General features: G+C 38.8%; 1 pseudogene; it reads right to left on the reverse strand.

The window, feature by feature from the left end:
* Window positions 1-3,784: 3,784 nt before the first annotated feature.
* LOC113834195 lies at window positions 3,785-6,969 on the reverse strand (annotated as a pseudogene).
* Between the last annotated feature and the right edge of the window lie 14,908 nt (window positions 6,970-21,877).

A 21,877-nucleotide genomic window follows, 5' to 3' on the forward strand; every position in this document is an offset into this window, starting at 1 on the left:
ACAGACACAGTGATCAATGGGATCAAATTGAAGATCCAGATATAAATTCACACATATGAACTTTTGATTTTTGATGAAAAAGCCAGAAATACACACTGGATAAAAGATAGCATCTTCAACAAATGGTGCTGGTCAAGCTCGATGTCTCCATGTAGAAGGATGTAAATAGATACATAATTATCACTCTGTGCAAAAGTCAAATCCAAGTGTATCAAAGACTTCAACATAAAATTAGATACACAGAATGTGATAGAAAAGAAACTGGGGATAGCCTTTAATGTATTGGCACAGGAGACAACTTCCTGAACAGAACAGTGTGCAGGCACTAAGATCAACAATTAATGAAGGGACCTCATGAAACTGAAAAACTTCTGTGAGGCAAAGGACACTGTCAATAGGACAAAGCAGCAGCCTACAAAATTGGAAAAGATTTTTTTCCAACTCCACATTTGATAGATGACTAATATCTAAAGTATATAAAGAACTCAGGAAACTAAACTTTAAAAAAAACCAGCTAACCTAATTAAAAGTGGGCGACAGATACAAACAGAGAATTTTTCAATGGAGGAAATTCCAAAGGTTTAGAAACACTTAATGAAATATTGAACATCCTTAGCCATCAATGAAATGCAACTCAAAATGACTCCAAGATTCCATCTTACAGTCATCAGAATAGCTAAGACCAATAACATAAGTGGCAGCTCATGCTGTACAAGATGTGGAATACAGTGGTAGTACAAACTTGTAAAGCCACTTTGGAAATCAACATGGGGATTCCTCAGAGAGTTGGAAATCAATCTACCTTAAGATCTGGCTATATCATTCCTGGGCATAGATAGTAGTTTATTTTCAACAGGACTCCCAAATGTGAGAATGAGGGGTCTCTGACTCTTCTGCCTATTCTTGGGACTGTTTTCTTCCCGTTGGGTTGTTGGGTCCAACTTCAATATAATATAGTTTTTGCTTCATCTTATTATATTCAATATTTGGTTGTTATCTCTTTGGAGCCCATTCTTTTCCAGTAAGAGACAAAAAGGGAGTGGGCCTAAAGGGGAAGGGAGGTGGGGGAGGAAGTGGGAGGAGAGGAAGGGGAAAGTATAATCAGGATATATTGTACGAGAAAAGAATCTATTTTCCATAAAAGGAAATGAAAAAAAGTGTGTGTATATGTATGTGCACATGAATATGTGTACACATTTATATGTGTGTCTAGGGAGTTGGGGATGTGTACACACACATATGGAGGCCAGAGTGGGACATTCTAATCACTCTTCACCTAATTTTTAGAGATAAGGTTTTTCATGAAATCTGGAGCAGTTACTAGCTGCTCAGCAAGCCCCAGGGATCCTCTTGTTTCTCCACCTTCCTTTTGCTGAGATTACATGTGTGCATGAGTATTTCAGGGTTTTATATGGTGCCAGGGATCCAAAATCAGTTCATCACTCTTGCACACCAAGAACTTTACTGCCAGAGTCATCACCCTAACTTCTTGGGGCAGTTTTAATTTATATTTCTCTGATAGCTAAAGACAGACCACTTTCAGAAATATTTATTTGGTCATTTTATTTATTCTTTTGAGAAATGGAATTTGTTTTTGTTTTTGATTGTTGCAGTTCTTTCTGTCATCTAGTTTAGTTGGCCGCAGTGTTTTTGAATTCCGTAATTAGTCTATTTACTGTTGGTTATTTCCTTTCCGTGCAGAGTGTTTAAAATTTCTCAGTCACACTGGGGTTGTTTCCTGTGCCATCTCCTTCCTTTTCAGCAAGTTTTTGTGTATGTCTGTATCTTAAAGAGTTTCTCTCTTACAATTTAAACATTTTGGGTCTTATATTAAGGTACTTGACCCACTGTGGATTGCTTTTTGTGTAGGATGAAAGATATGAATCTAATTTTCAACTTCTGCCTGTAGAAAAAAAAAAGCTTTTTTTTTCCTAGTGTATGTTTGTTAAATACTGAGTGGCTATAACTGTGAAGGCTTATTTCTGAGTCTTCTACTGTATTGCATTGGGCTACATGTATGCTTTTGTGCAAATGCCATGTTGTCCTTGTCACTATGTACAGGTTGGGTGATTTAAATTTGAGTATTATACCTCCAGAATTGTTCTTTTTGATTAGGATTTCTGCAGTTATTCAGGGCCTTTTGTATCTGCACATGAATTTTAGGGTTATTTTTCTCCTGTGAATAATGCCACTAGAATTTTGTTGGGAATTGTGTTGAATCTATACAGTGCTTTAGTAGGATAGCTATTTCACATTATTAATTGCATCAGCCAATGAGCACAAAAGATCTTTCTAACTTCTAGTTTCTTTTTTGAAATTTTCATCCTAAAGGTCCTTCACCTCCTTGGTAACATTTATGTCTGGTGTTTTTAAAATGAAGATATTATTAATGACACACACACACACACACACACACACACACACACACACACACACACACACACGTTAATGTTATATAGAACCTTGAGTTTTGTTTGTTGATTTCATTGATTCTGTTAATTTCACCAAAGATTAATCAGATCTAAGTGTTTCTTTGTTGGGTCTTTAAGGTTTTTAAAGTACTGCATCAAATCATCTGCAAATAAGGACAGTGCGACTTCTTCCTTTCCTGTTTGTACCTTTAGTTTTCTACTTCTTATCTTATTTTTTAAGCTAAGTCTTTGGAGACAGAGTGGAAACAGTATGCACTCATATCTCATTCCAGATTTTTCCAATTAAGTATAATGTTGACTATGGGTTTGTCATGTGCAGACTTTATCATGTTGAGATATAATATTTTTACTTATTTAATACTTGTAGTGGGCTTTCTTTTGGGCCACCAACCAGCTCCCAAATAAAGTCATGGAGACTTGATATTAGTTATGAATGCTTAGTCTTACTTTATGCTTGTCCCACTAGCTCTTATATTAATCTATTTGTATTCATCTACATTTTGCTTTGGGGTTTTTAACTGTTCTTTCATTCTGTATGTCCTACTTTCACTGTTCCTTTTTGTCTGTCTGTCTGTCTGGCAACTGCCTGGCTGGCCATCCCTGGGTGTATCTCTGTCTTTCTCCCTCATTCTCTCCTCTCATTGTTCTCTCTTCATTTTCTCCTAAGCCTAGATTTTTCTTCTACTTATTGTCTCTGTCCACCAGGGAGAATATCCTTTCTATCTATATCCCTCTGCTGCCTAGCTATTGGTCATTCAGCTTTTTATTAGACCAATCAGGTGCCTTAGGCAGGCAAGGTGGAACAACAACACATCTTTATATAATTAAATACATGCAGGATAAACAAGAGCAACATATCTTTACATAGTTAAATATTCTGCAACATGAGCAATACATCTTTACATAATTAAACAAATGCAACGTAAATGAATATAACCCATCTTTGCCTAGTTCAAGTAAAATTCATGACAAAGACTTTTATTTTGAACAGTTGCTGAGCTTTGTGAAATGCATTTTCTTCATCTATTAAAAATGTGTTATTTCTGTTATGTCATTTTATGTATTTGATTTGCATATGGTAAATTAGCTTTGTAATCTGGGATGAAACCAGTTTGGCTTTGTTTTATAATATTCTTTTTTTTGTATGGTGGGTGCAGTGAACTTTATGGATGGTATTCAAGAGAGAAGGGATCCTTAAGCACTCCTCCCCCCACTTCTTCTGGGCATCTGGGATGGAAACTGTGAGGTGAGATGCTCCGTGTTGTTGTCTGAGTTGGGATAGGGACTCCTCAGCAGCTGAGGGTCTTTCTCTTGCTCTCATGTTCTTACTGGGGTAGATGGTTCAGGACTTCTTACTCCTTAGAGGTTGTGCATGCCATAAGGTTCACCACCCTGTTATTGTAGCCATATTCATTGTCATGCCAGGAAGTGAGCTTTACAAAGTTGTCACTGAGAGCAATGCCAGCCCCAGCAACAAAGGTGGAAAGAGTGGGTGTCACTCTTTAAGTCACAGAAGACAACTTTGTCCCCAGTGTAGCCCAGAAACCCTTTAGTTGGCCCTCTGATACCTGCTTCTTCACATTCTTGATGCCATTGTACAGGCAGCTTTCTCCAGGTGGCATGTCAGACCCATAGTGGACACATTGAGACTTGGAGCATGGAAGGCCATGCCAGTAGTTTTCTTTTCAGCTCTTTCTGTGAAGGATGACTTTCTTCACAGCTATCATGGCACTGATGGATACAAGGATGATTTTTCTGGGCAGCTCCATGGCCATCACACCACAGCTTCATAAAGGGATCTTTCACAGTCTTTCAGTGGCAGTCATAGCATGGACTATTGTCATGAGTCCTTTCACAATGCCAAAGTTGTCATTAATGATATTGGTTAAGGGGGATAAGCAGTGTGGTGGCGCAGAAGGCATCACTAGAGGGACAGAGATGATGACTATTTTGGTTCCACTATTCAAGTGGACACCAGCCTCCACAAGGTAGTTGGTACTCACTAGCATCGCTCCAATTTAATATAGGTGGGATCTTGCTCCTGGAAGATGTGATGGTCTTCCCTTTGATGATAAGTTTTCTGTTCTCAGCCTTGACTCTGCTATGGAACTTCCTGTGGATAGTCATTCTGGAGCATGTAAACAATGTAGTTGAGGTAAAGGAAGGGGTGGTTGAGGGCAACAGTATCCACTTTCCCAGAATTAAGGAATCCCTGGTAACTAGATGTCCAATGTGTTGACTCCAACCGTCACCATCATGTCTAAAGTATTGCAAAGAAGAAGATGTGGATGTGTCTGGAACTAAGAGAGTCTTGTGATATTCTTAATATGTTCTGGAGTGTGGTTTGCAAATAATTTTTTGAGGAACATTGACTTGATATTTGGGGGAAACATATAATTTCCTTTTATTCAATGTTTCCTTACCACGTTATTGGTGTCATATTAGTACTGACTTTTTAGAATGAATATGATACTGTCCTTCCCATGCTGCTTTGTAGAAGAGTGTGAGAAGTAATGGTGTTACTGTTTCTTAAATATTTGGTAGCATCTATTAGTGAATCCATCCTGTCTTGGGGTTTTCTTTGTGGGGAGACTTTTAATTACTGTCTCAATCTCATTGCTTGTTAAGTGTCTATTGTTCATAGCTTCTTCAGTTAATTTCTGTAAATCCTGTGTGTGCTGGGATTACAAAATAAGCTACCAGGTCTACCTTTCCCTGGGTTCTGTGGCTCTAAACCCTCATGCTTGTGAAACAAATGATTAACACATTGAACAATCCCCACAGGCCAGAGAGTTCTGATTTATTTATACTTATAAAATTTCCTCTTATAACTGCCTTAGCTATTTACCAGAAGTTTTGGTCGGTTGTTAATATTACTTCTACTTAATTCTAAGAATTTAAACTTTTTCTTTCTGAATTACTTCAATAACCCTGTTTATTCAGATATTTATTATAGAGCTGGAGAGATGACTCAACAGTTAAGAGCACTGTCTGCTCTTTTAGAGGATCCTTCAAGTTCAATTCTCAGCTCACACATGCTGGCTCACACTGTCTTACGACTCTAGTCCCAGGGAATCTTATATCCTCTGCTGGCCTCTGTGGGCACTAGGGATGCACAAGGTGTACAGGCATACATAGGCAAAATGCTCATACACATAAGAAATAAATCTTTAGTCCTGAAAAGTATATTGTATAGTCTTCATAAATTTGTGTACTTTGCAGGGCCTCTCTCACTGCTAAAATTTAGTTTTCTACTGTGATCTAATACAATACTAGGAATTATTTCAGTTCCCTTTTTATTTGTTAAGCCTTCATTTGTGGCCTACAGTGTGCTCAATTTTAGAGAAGACTCCGTGGGCTGCTGTCTTAGTTTTTATTGCTATGAAGGGACACCATGACCACAGCAATTCTTATAAAGGAAAACATTTAATTGAGGTGGCTTACAGTTTCAGCCCATTGTCATCATGGCAGAGAGCATGGCATTGTGCAGGCAGACATGGTGCTGGAGGAATAGCTGTGAGTCCTCCATCTTTCAAGCAGCAGCAAGCCCTGGGTAGTATCAGACACTGGATAGTATCCTGAGAATAAGAAACATTAAAGTCCACCCCCAGAGAGACTCAATTCCTCCAACAATGCCATACCCACTTCAACAAAGCCACACCTCCTAATAGTGCCATTCCCTATCACATTGTGGGGACAATTACATTCAGACTACCACAGCTGCTAAGAAGGATGTATATTCTAGATTCATTAGATGGAATATTCTGTAGCTATTTGTTGAAGTTTCTTTGTGGACTTTTAGTTTGAAAATCTAACAAGAATGGGATATTGCCATGTTGCCACTGCAACCAAGATCTGTGTTGATATCCATACCTCTCTTATCATTGAAGGCCAAGGGGATGTCTGGGGTCTGGGCTGCCATCTGTGGATATGTTGGCATCCAGGGGTCACACTGCCACTGGGGCCCTGCCGATATGGGTGACCTATGATGCAACTTAGGACCACAGTGACATCTGTGCCCACGCTACTGCCAAGGACCATACTTGGTTTGTGGTCCTTTCACAGCCTGAGTCTGTGTTGATGTCTGTGCTGCCACCAAAGGCCACATGGATGTCCAAGATCTGGGCTGCCACCTGTGGCCATGTTGGTGTCCGAGGGCTGTGCCACTGCTGGGCACATACAAACCTGAGTAAAAAGCACCATTATCCAGTGCCATGGTGTCCTATGGGTCCAAGTGGCAACCTGGACCATGTTTGGGTCAACGGTCCTGCCACAGATAAGTTCTGCATTGATATCTGAGACTCCTGTTATCATTAAAGACTGTGGGGATTCCCAGATGTGAGTCTCCACCTGGAGCCATGTTAATGTTCATACTGTCACTGAATCCATGCTATTCAGAGTGACCTGCACTACCATTGAGGACCATGGTGATATCCATGCACAGGATGCTGTCAAGGACCATGTCTGGGTCCATGATACAACCATAGCTGGGGTCTGTGTTAACAGCCATGGCTGATGTTGCCACCAACAGCCTCATGGGTGTCAGGGGCCTAAGCTGACATCAAGGGCTGTGTTAGTGTCCAAGGGCTGAGCCTTTGCTACTGCCATACAGATCTGAGTGGCCTGCACTGTCACTCAAGGCCATAGTGTCATCTGGGCCAGAGCTGCTGCCAAGGGCCATGTCTGGGTCCCTGTTGAAGTTTGTGGCACCAGTTACCAGTGAAGGCAAAGACTGTACAGAATTGCCCCTCTTCCCCACCGGCTGCAGCTCCAGGGAGAACTGGACCTGGACCTCACCAACTGCAGTACCCAGGAGAGAGGGCCTTGTACAGTAGAACTGTCTCCCTTGGTAGGCATACAAGTGACAGACCCTAAAAGCAGGAGAACGAGAGAGCCAACTCTACTGTCTGTCCCACGATGGTGTGGGTGAGGGTCAGATGCTACCGTAGCCTCTTGCCACGCCAAAGGGGCAAAAGCTGGCCCTGGGTTACAGGGTGGGAGAGCTGACCCTGCACCTTGCACTGGCAGCACATTAGAACTGACCCTGTAGACAGGAGTGCAAATGATTCTGCTCCATGAACATGTGTGCATGCCTGAGAGAGAGGGGGGAGAGACAGGAGAGAGACAGAGAGAGATAAGAGAGAGTGACAGGAGAGGATAGGAGAGAGAGAGAGAGAGAGAGAGAGAGAGAGAGAGAGAGAGAGGAGAAGGGAGAGAGAGAGGAGAGGAAGAGAGGGGAGAGGAAGAGCCAGGAGAGGAGAGAGATCTGGCCCCACCCCTCATGGGGAGGGGAGGGGAGGGAAAGTGGGAGAGCTGGCCTTGGAGGCAAGAGAGTAGGGGTGCTAGCCCTGCTCCTCACCTGCCACAGCACAAGGGAGAGAGTATGCTCTACATATAACGTGGGAAGCACAATAGAGTTGACACTGAGATTGTGAGGGCAGGAGAGCTGATCAGCAACCCTCTTGCCCCAGAGTCCCCTTACAACAACTGGAGGAGTTGGCCCTGGACCTTGTCTGGGAAAAACAGTAGAGCTGGCACTGGTGGGCTGAGGTGGACCCAAGAGACTGAGAACAGGAAAACTGACCTGACTCCTTGTTGCCTGCTGCATTGGGTGAGCTAGCCAGGGCAGTACTGGAGTGCTCGACATGGTGGTGAAAACCAGGGAAATCTCAAAGGCTGATGGCTAACCAACCCAGCTTCTGCTCTGGCCCAGAAGCAGAGCTATGAGTTGACTAAGCATTCTCCTCATCTATGAACTGCTGGAGCATGTGAAGGGACTGGACCTACAGACCCAAAACTGCAGGATCTCCAAGGCATAAGGTAACAGGATATCTAAAGGAGTCCCAGTGAGGGCCCAGTATCGTTTGTTCAACAGAAGCCACAGACCTCAAATCAAACCAACCACTCATAGCAACGAACACTTACAAGTAAAGATGGATGGACTAAAAAAGTGTACACTACGTGACCCACTGGACCACACTACAGATTCTACACCGATAGTTTTTGTGTCTGTTGTTTTTGTTTGGGGTTTTTCTTTTAAATTTTTGTCTTGTTTTGTGGGGGAGGTGGTTGCAAGGACAGAGGACAGACATGACGGGGGCAGGGAGATGAGTGGGATTCAGAGGCATAATGTAAAATCCACAAAGAATCAAAAAAGTTTAAAAACATGAGAAATTTCTATTATTCACTATTACTACATAAATTCCAATCTAAACTTTGATGCTTGCTAATGATTTTCTTATGAAATTGGGAGCCCTAGTATTTTTTCAGTTAATATAAAATAAATTTATTATCAATTACATTTTAAAGGTTGGGATAATAATAGCTTTTGACTCCAAATATATAAATTAAGAGCCCTAATATTGATGTATGGATATTTATGATAAATTCTTTGCTTTATTAATATATAGTGCCATCTTTAAGTCTTCTGAGTAGCTTTAAGTTCTAAGTCTGTTTTATCACATGTGACAACAGCTATGCCAGCTTATTTACAGCTTCTCTTGTTGGCATGTTGATTTCTATCCTTGAAGTCTCCATGTGGGCAGTGTGTTTCTTGAAGACAACAGATCTTGTTTTCCAGTCCAATCTTTTACTCTGTGTTTTTTTTTTTTTAAATCACAATTTGAGGCTATTTACACTTAGGGTTGCTTACTGAGAAAGAAGGGTTTACTATTTCCTAGCCCTTGTTGGCAGTTGTGGTTGGTTTGGATTATTGCTAATTCTTTTTCTTCTCCCCGATTCTTATTAGAAGTTTTCTTGTCTATCGTGTTGTGCATAATAGATTCCTTCCAAGGTCTCCTTTATTCTGTTCATGAAATATATTCTTTGCTGTTATCTTGTGAATGAGACTTTCTGTCCTCTTCCTCTGTGTATAGTAGATTTTATGGACTTTTCTGAAATGTTGGCTCGGTTATTATGAATGTTAGTTAATGTTTATTGTACAATAGTATTTCTCCATCAATTTTAGAAGATAACTTTTCTGGTTATAGACATTTGGGTTGTTTGCTTTCTGGGCTTAAAGCATATTGTGTCATGTTTTCCTGGTTTAAAAAGTTTTGGAGAAAAGGTCTGATTTTCTTCTGATGTTTCTGACTTTGCATGCAAGCTGGCCCTTTTCCCTTATAGATTTTAGTATTGGTTCTATGTTTTGTATTTTTGTTATCTTTACTTGGTGGGAAGGTTTTTGTCTGTAATGGATATTTGGGGTCCTAAGTAACTGTTGTGTTTGGATGTCCATTTCCTTCATTATATGTTGGAAAATCTTCCATATAATTCCATTGAATACGTTATCTATATATTTCTAGTTTATTTCAGCCCCTTCTTCTATTCTGTGGATTCTGAGGTTTGGCCACATGACGTTTGTTTTTCTGTTTGGTCTAGTCTGTTGATGATGCTTCCCACTGTGTTCTTATTTGATTGACCTGTTCTCATCTTTTCTATGTGATTCCTTTGCAAAATATCAATATCCTTACTAAATATACACCCATGTTTTTAAAATTTCTCCTGGAATTTCTAGCCATTTCATGTATTTTGCTAATTTTCTTGGTACTGACTGGATTTCTTTGCTTCATTCATTGGTTTAAGTCCTTTATGACATCATTGAGCCTTTAAAAACATATGTCTGAAGTCTTTCTGCATTTTATTATATCATTATCTTTACTTTCTGGTATTAAGGAATTCATGAGCTTATGCAGTCTCATTCTATGTGTGCTTGTGTTTTCTGCATCTATTGTGATGAATGGGCCATTCAGCTTTAACACCCCCCCACCGCGTACTCTCTCTTATTTATTTTATATGAGTCTTGCTAACAAGTTTTCTCTTGGATGTCCTTCCTTAGTTCTACTTAGCGGTGAAGTTAACTATAGTGATGGGTATAGCAACTGCACAGTGGTCCTGATGCTGTGATAAAAGTCTTCTCAGATGAGATACAAGCCACAGCAAAACAAGTGAACAAATAAAGTACACGTTTAAATTAAGTAAAAAATTAAAGTAAAAATTTAAAATACATACAAACAGAAATATATGTTATAAACTTCCTCAGTATTTATTCCTAACTGAGGTGATATGGGACTCCCCTACCTTGATTGTCTTTTGTAGAAAACCCTGTAGTGTTGGGAAAACTGATAATCTCAATAATCCAAACATTTATGCCGTGTGTCCTAGCTCAGAAGGATATCTTTGTGAAATTTTTCTCTTTCCTGGAATTTCTTAGTCAGAGACTTTCTCTATGCCAATTAGAATTGTTGTCTATGGTGTTTCAGGAATCTATTCCTCCCATTCTTTCAACTTGAGGAGTTTTCTGTGGCTGAGGCTCTGAGCAAGTGTAGAAGACTCTCTGACTGTTTACCTTTGTCTATGAGAGGCCGCTTTGATATGCTCAAGTCAGGATGTTTCTACATTCCTGCTCACCAAGGCAGGGATAATAATGTTGTCATCTCCAGCATTTACCTCCAGGGTATTCATGGAGACTTGATGACATGTCTCAGCTTTAGACTCTTATTATACTCTCTGCCACTGTCTCCACTGCTTTGTCTATTCTGGTTGTTTCTCTGTACATGGTGTATCTGCCCCCAGTGTTGATGTCACAGCCCAGTTTCTGCAGTTTACTGTTATTATGGTACCCACATTCAGGGGGAGAGAGCATGTTCCTGGCAGCCACTACTACTGACCACCACAGTGTGGCTGGGCACTGGCTGGCGGCTTGCTTGCTAATGAGAGCTCATGGTGGGTTATTTCTTTCTCTTCATTTATTTCTCTTATGGGAATTAGTGTATTACATTTATCCCGATTCTTGGCTTTCACTAGGTTACACAGAGGCAGTGTTTAATTTATCTGGAAGTAGAAATAGCTTGTCTTCTTAGTCTCATATCCTTTTTAGAAAGATTTTTTCAAAAGGAATCAATAACCATCATTTGAAAACAAAAATTTGGCACAGCAATTGTTCCTAAAATTAATTTAATGACTTGTTTTGCCTTAGAAGAAAAAACAGTCTGTACTTCCAATGCTGATATCTAAGACTATGATGCAACTTCTCATTCAGTGACAATATCCTCACAGCCATCACATCCTCTATTTACTTTATGTCACATTGAATCTTCCTCTCTTCTGTTGTCATAGTGTCCTCAAGTATTTTCTGATGCCTTGGCATTTGTACTTCCTGTTCTCCTCATGTATAAACCTCTTTGCTCAGTCTTTTGCCTAGCCATCTAATTTCCATCATTCAGCTCTCAGTTTGAACCCCAAGTCTACTAAGAGTTCTTTAATTGATCAAGACATAACTGCTCTGAACATGTTCACATTTTATCATATCTCCCTTTGTAGTGATTTTTACTATTTCCATCTGGCCTATTCACCTCTTTCTTTTTATGATATATTATAGAATGCAAGTTCTATGTAGGAAGAAGCTTTTTGTTTATTATCTTACTCTTACAGTTTAATATGTCTGGTATACTGTCTTAATGAATATTTTAAAACAAAATTTTTTCAACAAACTTTCTGATACTACTTATTTTTATTTATTTACTGGCTTTTGTCATTCTGACTTCACATTTATTCATGTACCTCTCTCTGATAACCAGCTATATCATGTTCAACTCAAGCTGCCATAGAAAAATATTATAGGCTGTGTGACATAACAACAGAACTTTTATTTTTTTCACAGTCTAGCAGCTTAGCTCTTAAGCTATTGACCTCTGTACCTGGAACAGCTTCTCTTTTGCTTTCTGGCTTACAGACAGCCAATTCCTCAATACAACATATAAACATGGAAATTGGAACTGGAGGAAAGGGACACACTCACTGGCATCAGTTTTCTATGTGTTTTTAATAAGGACAGGAATACTATTGGATTACCACTGTACACTCAGAACCTTATTTGACTGTAGTTACTTCCTCAGAAGCTCCATCTCCAGACACAGCAATGTTGGTAATTAATCTGTTGCTTTATGAATTTTCAAAGAACACTGTCTTTTTTCTCAGTGGCTTCATTCATACATAAGGTGTTCATATTGCTGATTCTCTCTAATGAACTCCTTTTTAGGTCATACTAAGGTTTATTCTCTGTTTTATGTTGTCTTTATGGAGAGAATTACCTTCATTCACATTTTAGTAGATCCTCCCTTGTTGTTCTCCATATAGGGCCCTATAAGCAGTAGTTTCTTGTATATTTTTTGGCTGACTAAATTCACTTACACATGTCCAATAATGAACTTTCATCCAATACCACATTCTTTATCACCAGCTGCTAATTATATTTGCCCTTGACTCATCTATTTCAGTTCCAAATTAAGTGTACCAAAATTCGCCCTTTGCTGACTCCCTAGTTAACTTCCTCTCAAGCTTTTCTTTCCCACTGAGTGCATTCTCCTGATCATTCAGGCCTAAAATTTTGCTGTCATCTGTGAGTCATCCATTACATTTTCATCTGCTAGATCAAGTTGGCCACTAAACAAGTTGTTACTTACTTTGATCTTGCATGAGATATTTCCTTAAAATTTGTTTCCTACACCTGTACCTCTGCCATCAGCATCTTGAACATGAAGTTAATTTAGCATGAATGACTAATCAAACAATATCAATATACCATTATCAGGTGAAGTTCAGACTTCCTTAGTTTTATATGTTTCAATTTTTCCAGGATGCCACACTATAATTATCATGTTGTAGTGAAATACTATAGTTTTATGTTGTTTTAGCTCCATTTGGAGTATAGTTGGCTTTTCTTATGTCAGAAGGAGGGCTCTATCACCCTGACACCATGTCTGGTTTGACAGCTTTTCTCAGTTCTTCAATGTGGTCCACATAGATATCAGCTTTATATAACTTCTGCTCTCTGTGGGACAGCTAGATATATCTTGTTTAACTGGCTCTGCTGTCCCTCAGACCCTGCATGGGCACTAGAGATATGCCATAGTGACTACTTCTCAGTCATCTACTGGAACTTGTGTCTGGTTTCTTTAATCCCACCAGTTAACATTCTCCACAGGAAACAGGCGGAAGGATCTCTATAATCACAATGAGGATTTATGTGACTGTATATACCCTCTTTTTATTTTTAAAATCTGCTGTTTAAGTACTTAATGGTGTTGTTCCACAATGGCCTGAACCTGTGGATTGTAAGGAATTTTAGTAGCATGATTAATATTCTATAAATTGCAAAATTTCTTAAATCATTTGCAGTATAAGCAGGACCATTGTTAGTTTCTAGTTGTAATGGGAGTCCTAGAAAGGAAATGTATAAAGAAATATTTGATGAAGTTAAGTTCCAGATATGACACAATGGTATTTATTTTCCTGGAGCTCTTAGGGCCCCATGCTATGCCAGGGCCGTGCTTTGTGCCAATCTAGCTAGGGAGATGCACTATGTATTGCACTCTGAACACATCTAACATCAGAAAGGACCCAGGCACAGACAGCCCTAGTCCAGACACCAAGCTGATGTGAGAACCACCCATTACTAATTATGCACCAGGAACTTGGAATACTGTGTAACATATGCCCTCAACAGAGGATATGCTCTCACGAACCTCCTCTAACTTCCTCCCTTACCACAGTCTTATCGTTTAATGTCAGACCAAAGACACGCACAAAACTAAAAAACAACCAAAACCTATTTAATTAACAATGTTCATTATCTTCTAAAGATTTAAACTTAATGTTATTTAGAGAAGATTTGGGATCTTTAAAATTCAGGGCAATTTAAATTCTGAGCTCAAGAAGACTCTCCCACTAGGTAACAGGATACTCAGAAGTACCTGAGAAATGAATATAGAAAAGCCTGAAGGAGAAAACAATTTGTGTTTTCCCACGCAAGTATCAAAGTACATATCTAGCTGGTACTGAAAAAAAAAAAAAAGGAAAATGTGAACAGTATCAAAGCAAACAATGCCATGTGGGAAGAACTTGCTGGAAGGTTCTAGTTCTTACTACATTTCACAGAGTTTGATGTAACAGATTCTCAGGCTCTACCAAAAATAATTTTAGGTGAAAATTTCAAAATAATCTAATTCCTACTGATTACACTTCTGGTTTATCACCTTGCTGCCTCCAAGGGAATCTGAGAAATGTTCAATTATATTTGCAATCCTAGGCCACTGTATTATCCAGAAGAAAATATTCTGCAAAAAACTTTCTGGATTTCAATTTACCCCAGTTTTTCTTCTTATACCTCTCTCAAGTCTGCTCACATTGTTAAACGTTTTGTTACGTTGTACAAAAATACAAATTTAAAAAATGAAGTTTTGTAAAGGTTTATTATTATTTTTAAATTTTTAAAACAATCTTATTTTACATACCAATCCCAGTTTCCCCTTACTCCTGTCCTGTCACTCCTCCCACCATCTCCCCACCCCATTCCCCATCCACTCCTCAGAGAGGGTGAGGCCCCCCAGACAGAATCATCAAAGTCTGTCACATGAAGTTTTGGTAATCATAAACACAAAGGCATCTGGGTATATTGGGCACTCAGTGCCTGAAAGACCTGAAATGAGAAAGTCTCCACATTGGATGCAAAGACAAGATAAAATTCCGTATTTTGCTAAGGCTGCAGGCACACTGCTGAGTGTTGGACCATGGAAATTTGATGGATGATAATTTCACCATGCACTTCAAGGGAAAGCATCTGTATTCTCAGGAGCAGACAACTCATCGCACCCACCCTGGGGCTGCTCCTGGCTTCTCTTCTAGGCTGGCCCTCCCTGCTTGTGCTCTAGAGACAGTGGTGCCAGCAGTTCAGTATGACTGTCATATTTCAATAGGATTGCTTTTGTTTTTCTATTCACGTTTTATTTTCAAGGCAAGAAAACTGAGCTGAAAGAGTGTGCTAAACCTTTATTCTGTTTCTATGCCTAAGCTCATGTCTCACTCATTCCCACTTTCCATTTACTAGACTCCACCCTCAAGGCCCTCATCCCAAATATTTCCATCCTTCCACTCTACACCCCTTCCACATTCATAATCCTTCTGCAACATTCCATTTTACTCAGAGTAGACAAGTTCCCATTTCACTGCACCTCTATCCTTCATTGGCTAAGTTTTACTTGAGGTCAATTACTATTGAGCTTTAGTTGTTTTTTGAGGATACCCATTTGGAGTGAGGATGTACAAACTGGAGCTCCAAAGCTACCCATTGTGACTGGAAGACTAGGCTTCCTCCTCAGTCTACCCAATAAACTGCCACCCGAGTTTAAATAAATAGCAGAGTCTGGACTTTTCAAGTCCCATCCTTGCCTCTCAGCTTTTTCCATTCCTCTGGGGTCAGGGGTCTGGACCACTCTGGCTATCCCCTATCTGCAGCCTGTCTAAGAAGTTTATCTTCAGCTGGTCAACAGCAGAATGTAGATGAATAGAGAAGAAACAATCTTTGCAGTCAAGTATAATAATTAATGTCCTTGAGGAATCATAGTAGGAGTAGGGGATTCTGACTGGAGGGTCTCCCTTGTTTTCAAAGTAGTATTTATGTAACTAAGATTGTGTAGCAGTCAATTTTTCCCCTTTTATGAATACAAAAATAGGGACGTTCCAAAGACCAACTGAACTTCTACATATCCTAGTTGTAATTGTTCCTATACTAGAATTTGGGTCTATTATAATTTTTCCCAATTAAGGGGCCATAGATGAATAAATACTGGCTTTTCCCTGTTGTAAGGTAAAACAAAAAGCTAAGCACTGGGGCTGCCCAGCCCTGTTGCTCATGCAGCTGTGGAGCCCTGCAATGAACATCATATTCTTCTCAGTGTTCTGTGGACCAAGGCATTCGAAAGGGTCATGGGGCAGGTCAAATGGGCAAGCATTAAACACACCTGCCTCAGTGACCACCAGAAAGCCAGAGAGGCTTTGGAGTTCACTTGGCCTGCCTTACCAAGACATGCCCAGATATGTCCAGCAGAGACATATTTTTTAAATGTTCCTCCTGATAGGGTCCACGAATCCACCACTGTAGTCCAGAATGGAAAAACAATTAACAGAGAGTTGATTACAGGCTCTTTTTACATTAGCTCATATGTGTTTTCAATCTTCAACATCAATGGTTCCCTGTTTAGGATTCAAATCATTTAGGATTACATTTTACAGTCACTTGCACAAATTTGCACAGCTATTGCTTTGAATGTTTTGCTTCTCTGGATCTTTAACAAACAGGTCAATAATTGTATAAAATGCTTTGCCTCAGAGGACTGAGAGAAACACATGTTATTTCCCTCTCTCATTTACCATTGCATCCCCTTGGGTGAGAGGACTGAATTCCTATCCTCCACTTCTGCTTAAAGGAAAAATTTCCTGCCTTCAGTGAGTGTCAAGCCCACATATTGGGCACCAGTTTTCCAGGTCTCTGTGACCACTACAGCCAATGGAATAATGATCCACCAGAGGCAAGAAGGTAGTTGGAGTCAACATGACTCAGTAACAAATTTGGGTTTAAACTTCAGAAGTCTGACCCTGAGTAGTTTATTTTAGGCATGTTTAAAACAGCACAATTTGGTAAAAACTTTCCTGGTGATAATTAACTCAATTCCATGTGCATAATAAAGCTTAAGACATGAGTACATCAAAATTCTTGCATTCTTCATGCCTGCTTATTTCTTAAAAGTCCAACAGGCCCCTGCCTCTTGCTAACTTCATTGACCATTTTAAACCTCTTCTTTAGTTAGGTGTTTTTCCCCTTCACTTTCTTTTCTTTTAGTGCTGGGCCTGAATACATTAAGTAGTTATTTTACAATTGAATTATAGTCATAGGCCTTGCCTCTTAATATTAGATTTTGTTTTTCTTTCCAGATATTATCTACCTTAATGCTTCCTATGTATCCAATTCTATTCAGCTTTGAAGATCTATTTATTACAACTATAACTAATATGTTCTAGGTAATGGGAAACTTTCCCTCCCTTAAACCCTCTAGATTTTCAAAAATGAGAGTCCATAATACCTTATGTTTAAAATCTTTAATAATCCAAGAAAGCAAGGCTCAGTGGAAATCACTGGAGACATTTTTAAATTTTAATTTCAATTTTAAATATTTTATAGTGCTAGGATAAAATTCACTGTCTTGTTTCTTCACTTCTTTAAGTCGTGGCTGTTTTTTCTATTTATTCAAAGTAGGAAATTTATCTTTAAGTTATCTTTAAGTTTAAAGAAGAAAAAATTAAATTAGTAATATTTTAAAGATTTACTTTTATTTATACCTGTGGGGTGTGTGTGTGTGTGTGTGTGTGTGTGTGTGTGTGTGTGTGTGTGTGTGTGTGTTCACTTAGAGGTTAGGAGAGGGTTACAAGTGATTGTGAGCCATTTGACATGGGTGCTAGGAACTGCAATCTGGTCCTATGTAAGAGCAGCGAGTACTTTTAACCAACAAGTCATCTCTCATTTCTCAAGATTAGTAATTTTTAAAAATATTAGCATACAAGAGAATCATCTGGGAGATTGACAAAAGGCTAATTCCCATATGTCCCAAAATCTTGATTTGTCATGCATTTTTGTTGACATAATTTCCAGCAGCTTAGTGGCTTAAGTAACAAAAATGTGTGACCTTCCTTTTCTGTAAAATTTTAAATTCTGTAGAATTTAAAATGGCTCTTTTGGGTTAAGTTGGTTCCTTCTTGGAGACTTACCCTTGGTGTCTCTTGGAAGGCACACTCAGTCTGCTCATGATTGCCTTCCTCCGTCTTCCCAGCCGGCCACATTTCATTTCCAAGGCTTTCTTCTGTAGTCACATTTTTTTTTCCTCTGGCTGCTTATTCTGCTCTTACAGAGCATATGGGTACCTGGATAATCTCCATATTTTAAGGTCAGCTGACTGGAAGCCTTAATTCCATATGCAACCTTCTTATTTGTCAATCAAATAGTCAACAGATTTGGGAATTTTGACATACTGTCTTTAAGGAGTCATGTATTCTGTCTACTAAAACTTGGAGTGATGGGGCATAGAAGATTATCTAATTAACAGTTATTCCAGCTGATTCTAATGAAAACAGTCAGGCCAGGCCATCGAGAAAGCCTCCTCTAGAGATTTACACAGAGCAGCTACATGTATTCACTTCTGAATCCAAGCAAAAAGGCTTTGGGTTAAACCACATTTGATGCAAGGAGACAATTGAAGTCAGACTTTGGTAAGATGATAGAAAGAGCTGCTTACTCAGAAGTGTTGGCACTGGCAGAATTCATCATTTTTGTAGGGGCTTCATTTTAGTTTGTTTCACGTGATAGTCTGAAAATCAAATTTAAGAAACATTTGGAAGCCTAAATGCAGACTATCAAGAAAGACAATTAGAATATAATTTATGAAATTAGAGTCAGAGAAATGGCTTGTAAGATCATTTATCATGAAACTCTGTGAAAGCCTAAGGACTTGGAATTCAATCATCAGAACCCGTCATAAACAAAGAGAACTGACTGGAAGTTGTCTTCTCACCTCTACACATGCCACAGCATGCATGTGCACATATGTGTACACATACCCTCCATTCATATGCATATACACTAACGATAAATTATTTTATATTTTAGGTTATAATTTATTGAATTAAATACTTACTTGGTTTTAATACTAAGTTTGATTAAGTGTTCTTTATTATTTTCTTGGGTACATTAACATTTGTATTTGTATTATTCATATTTATTTATTTATGGAACATTCACGTTACATATGGGAATATGCCTTTTATCTACCCAAACCAGCAGCTATGCTATAATTATGTTAGGAATCATGTTTAATTTATTATATATTTATGAAAAGATTAAATGTGCTAGGATTTATATTACTTGATAAAGATGACTTCAACTATTTAATTGTATAATTTATTCTTGCTTAATGTATTTTAAAATATCACTTGCTTTCTAAAAATATACATTTATCAATTGTGTGAGCATATCATACAACATGTGTGAAAGTCAGGAGACAATACTGGGGGAGTTGGTTTTTTGTATGGTTGGGCTCAAACTCAGATTGCCAGGTTTGTCATCAGGTATCTTTATTGGTTGAGCCATCTCACCAGCTCCATCTGTCAGCTGCCTGTTCATAGCTTTGGTGTTGATTTATTGCTCACAGCCTATATTATATTAAAGCTCAATAAATATTTATTTTAAAAAGTGATGATAAAATTTAGTAACAGGTGGATGTTGTATTAGCCAGGGTTCTCTAGAGGAATACAGCTGTTGTGTAATAATCTTTTTGTATACTATGAAGACGTGTTACTAGGACTGGTTTATTAAAAAGCTGACTAGCTAATAGCTAGGCAGGATTTCCAGGCCCAGAGGACACTGGGAAGATGACAGAAAGAGATATGGTGGAAAGCAAGATGGACAGTATGTAGATGAGTTAAATGAGCCTTGGGGCAGCACATAGATTAATAGAAATGGGTTCATTTAAGTTATAAGGGCTAGCTAAAAGCAAGTCTAAGTTATCAGTTGAGCTTTCATGATTAATGATAACTCTCCGTGTTGTGATTTGGAAGCTGGCTGGTGAGACAGAGAGACTCACAACATACAACCTAGAGAGCGGATAGGTATTACCAGGAAGGTTTTTAGATTGGTTTACAGGATATGGGTTGGGTTTTACAAAATGACTGCACTGGAAAGCTGAGAATCTGTGAGCTGTCAAACCCTGGGGTCAGATTCCCCAGCACACCCAACCAGCATGGAAGCCCTAGAGGATTGTGAATTGCCCCCTCCCGAAAAGCTGGTTCTGATGTCGGGAGAGGGCAGCAACAGCTGTAGTATGTAGTATGTAGATGTGCTCATGAGCAAGAAGTGAGGACCAATAGGGGAAATCCACAGTATTTATTTCCCTCAGACTTCTTTATATCTGGGCCACAACATGGATATGCTACCCATGATATGGGGGAGATCCTGCTCCTGTAATTAACCTTCCCAGATTTGTGCTTTTTAATTACGATCCCAGATCAAATCAGTTGACAAATAATACCAATAGTCACAGATGTTTCTGAAGAACCAGTTTCATAAGTTTAGTTCTAAAAAGAAGAGGTTAACCATATTTTTATTAACTTTCTAAAGTACTTTTAAAAGCTGAAGCATGGAAAAATATATTTGCAGTATTATTTTTAGAAGATTGGCTAAGAAAAACAAGTTAGGCACTCATGAAATCTTAATGAACAAAATAATTAAGACAATATTTTTGTCTGGCCCATCTTATCTAAAATATTAATTCAACTTAATTCTCATTACAATTCAGAAGTAAAGAATAATTATCTTTCATTTCTGAGAGAGGAACTGTGCTATGTGGTGTGATTTCTCTCCTAGCTATTAAGTAGAGCTAATTAGCTATTCAGACTTGAGTCTCTGACTCCAAGGTACATGCTCTTTATTGCATAAGCAGGTTTTAATATATTTTATTCTTTATAGTACTTGCTTCTAGTGGAGGTGGGGTGAGGAGACAAAGTTTTACTTTATTTATAACTCACTTATCCTCAATAATAGAAGGCAGGCATAGACAAGCCAAGCTTGTCAGTATTTACCCTGGAGTTAGGTGGTGATATGCTTTATGGCTGACTCTATTATATGTTCAACCAAAGAGCCATTCTATGGAATTTAGTAATTGGTTGAGAGTTCTTACTTGAGTGTATTTGAGTACATTTGGGCCATTTGTAAAGTATGAACATTTATTTTTTACATCTTGGAAGTTACGATGCCAGAAACTAAGGTGCTGTCAACTGGCAAGGACCCTCTTGCTGTGTCCTTGCAACGGAGAAAGGGGAACAGTAGAAAGAGACTAACTCTCTCCAACAAGCCCTTTGTTATGGTGTCAAACTTTTCAATGGGTATAGATCTCATGATCAAAACACCTCCCTGAATGCATTGCTTTCTGAAACAGCTGGATTGAAGGTTAGGTTCCCCATGTCAATTTAGAGACCCCATTCAGACCACATCATTGCATAACTTCACAGAGTTCAGTATTTTCCATGGCAATAAACAAATGTGTCCCTAATAAGAATGATGTTCCTTCCATGAGTCAGGACCCTCTGTACTGTTGTAAGAAGACACCGATCAATTAAGATATAATTCCATTTCCAACTAAACACACAGAAAAACACAAGCAAAACAGGTAGCTATGTTTGCTACATCTTGCTAAAGTTATAACTAAGAAAGTTTTAAGTTGGCATTAAGTTATACAAATCAAATAATCCTGTTTTGGACCTGAAATTAAGTCAGTAGTATTAGAAGGAGTTTTTCCTGGTTGTTTTAGAGTTATCTAGGAAGAGGAATCTCAATTGAGAAAAATGTCTTCATCATTTTGCCTGCAGGCAAGTCCATAGGGCATTTTTTTTTTTGATTAACAATTGATGTGTGAGAGCCCAGGTCACTGTGGACAGAGGCACTCCTGTATTATATAAGAAAAGAGGATGACCAGGCCATGATGAACAGACATGAGGAGCAAGCCAGTAAGTGTATTCCTGAATGGTCTCTGCTTTAGTTCCTGTTGAGTCCCTGCCCTGACTCT

Source organism: Cricetulus griseus, chromosome 2 (genome assembly GCF_003668045.3).
Source record: "Cricetulus griseus strain 17A/GY chromosome 2, alternate assembly CriGri-PICRH-1.0, whole genome shotgun sequence".
In the NCBI taxonomy this organism is placed as follows: domain Eukaryota; kingdom Metazoa; phylum Chordata; class Mammalia; order Rodentia; family Cricetidae; genus Cricetulus; species Cricetulus griseus.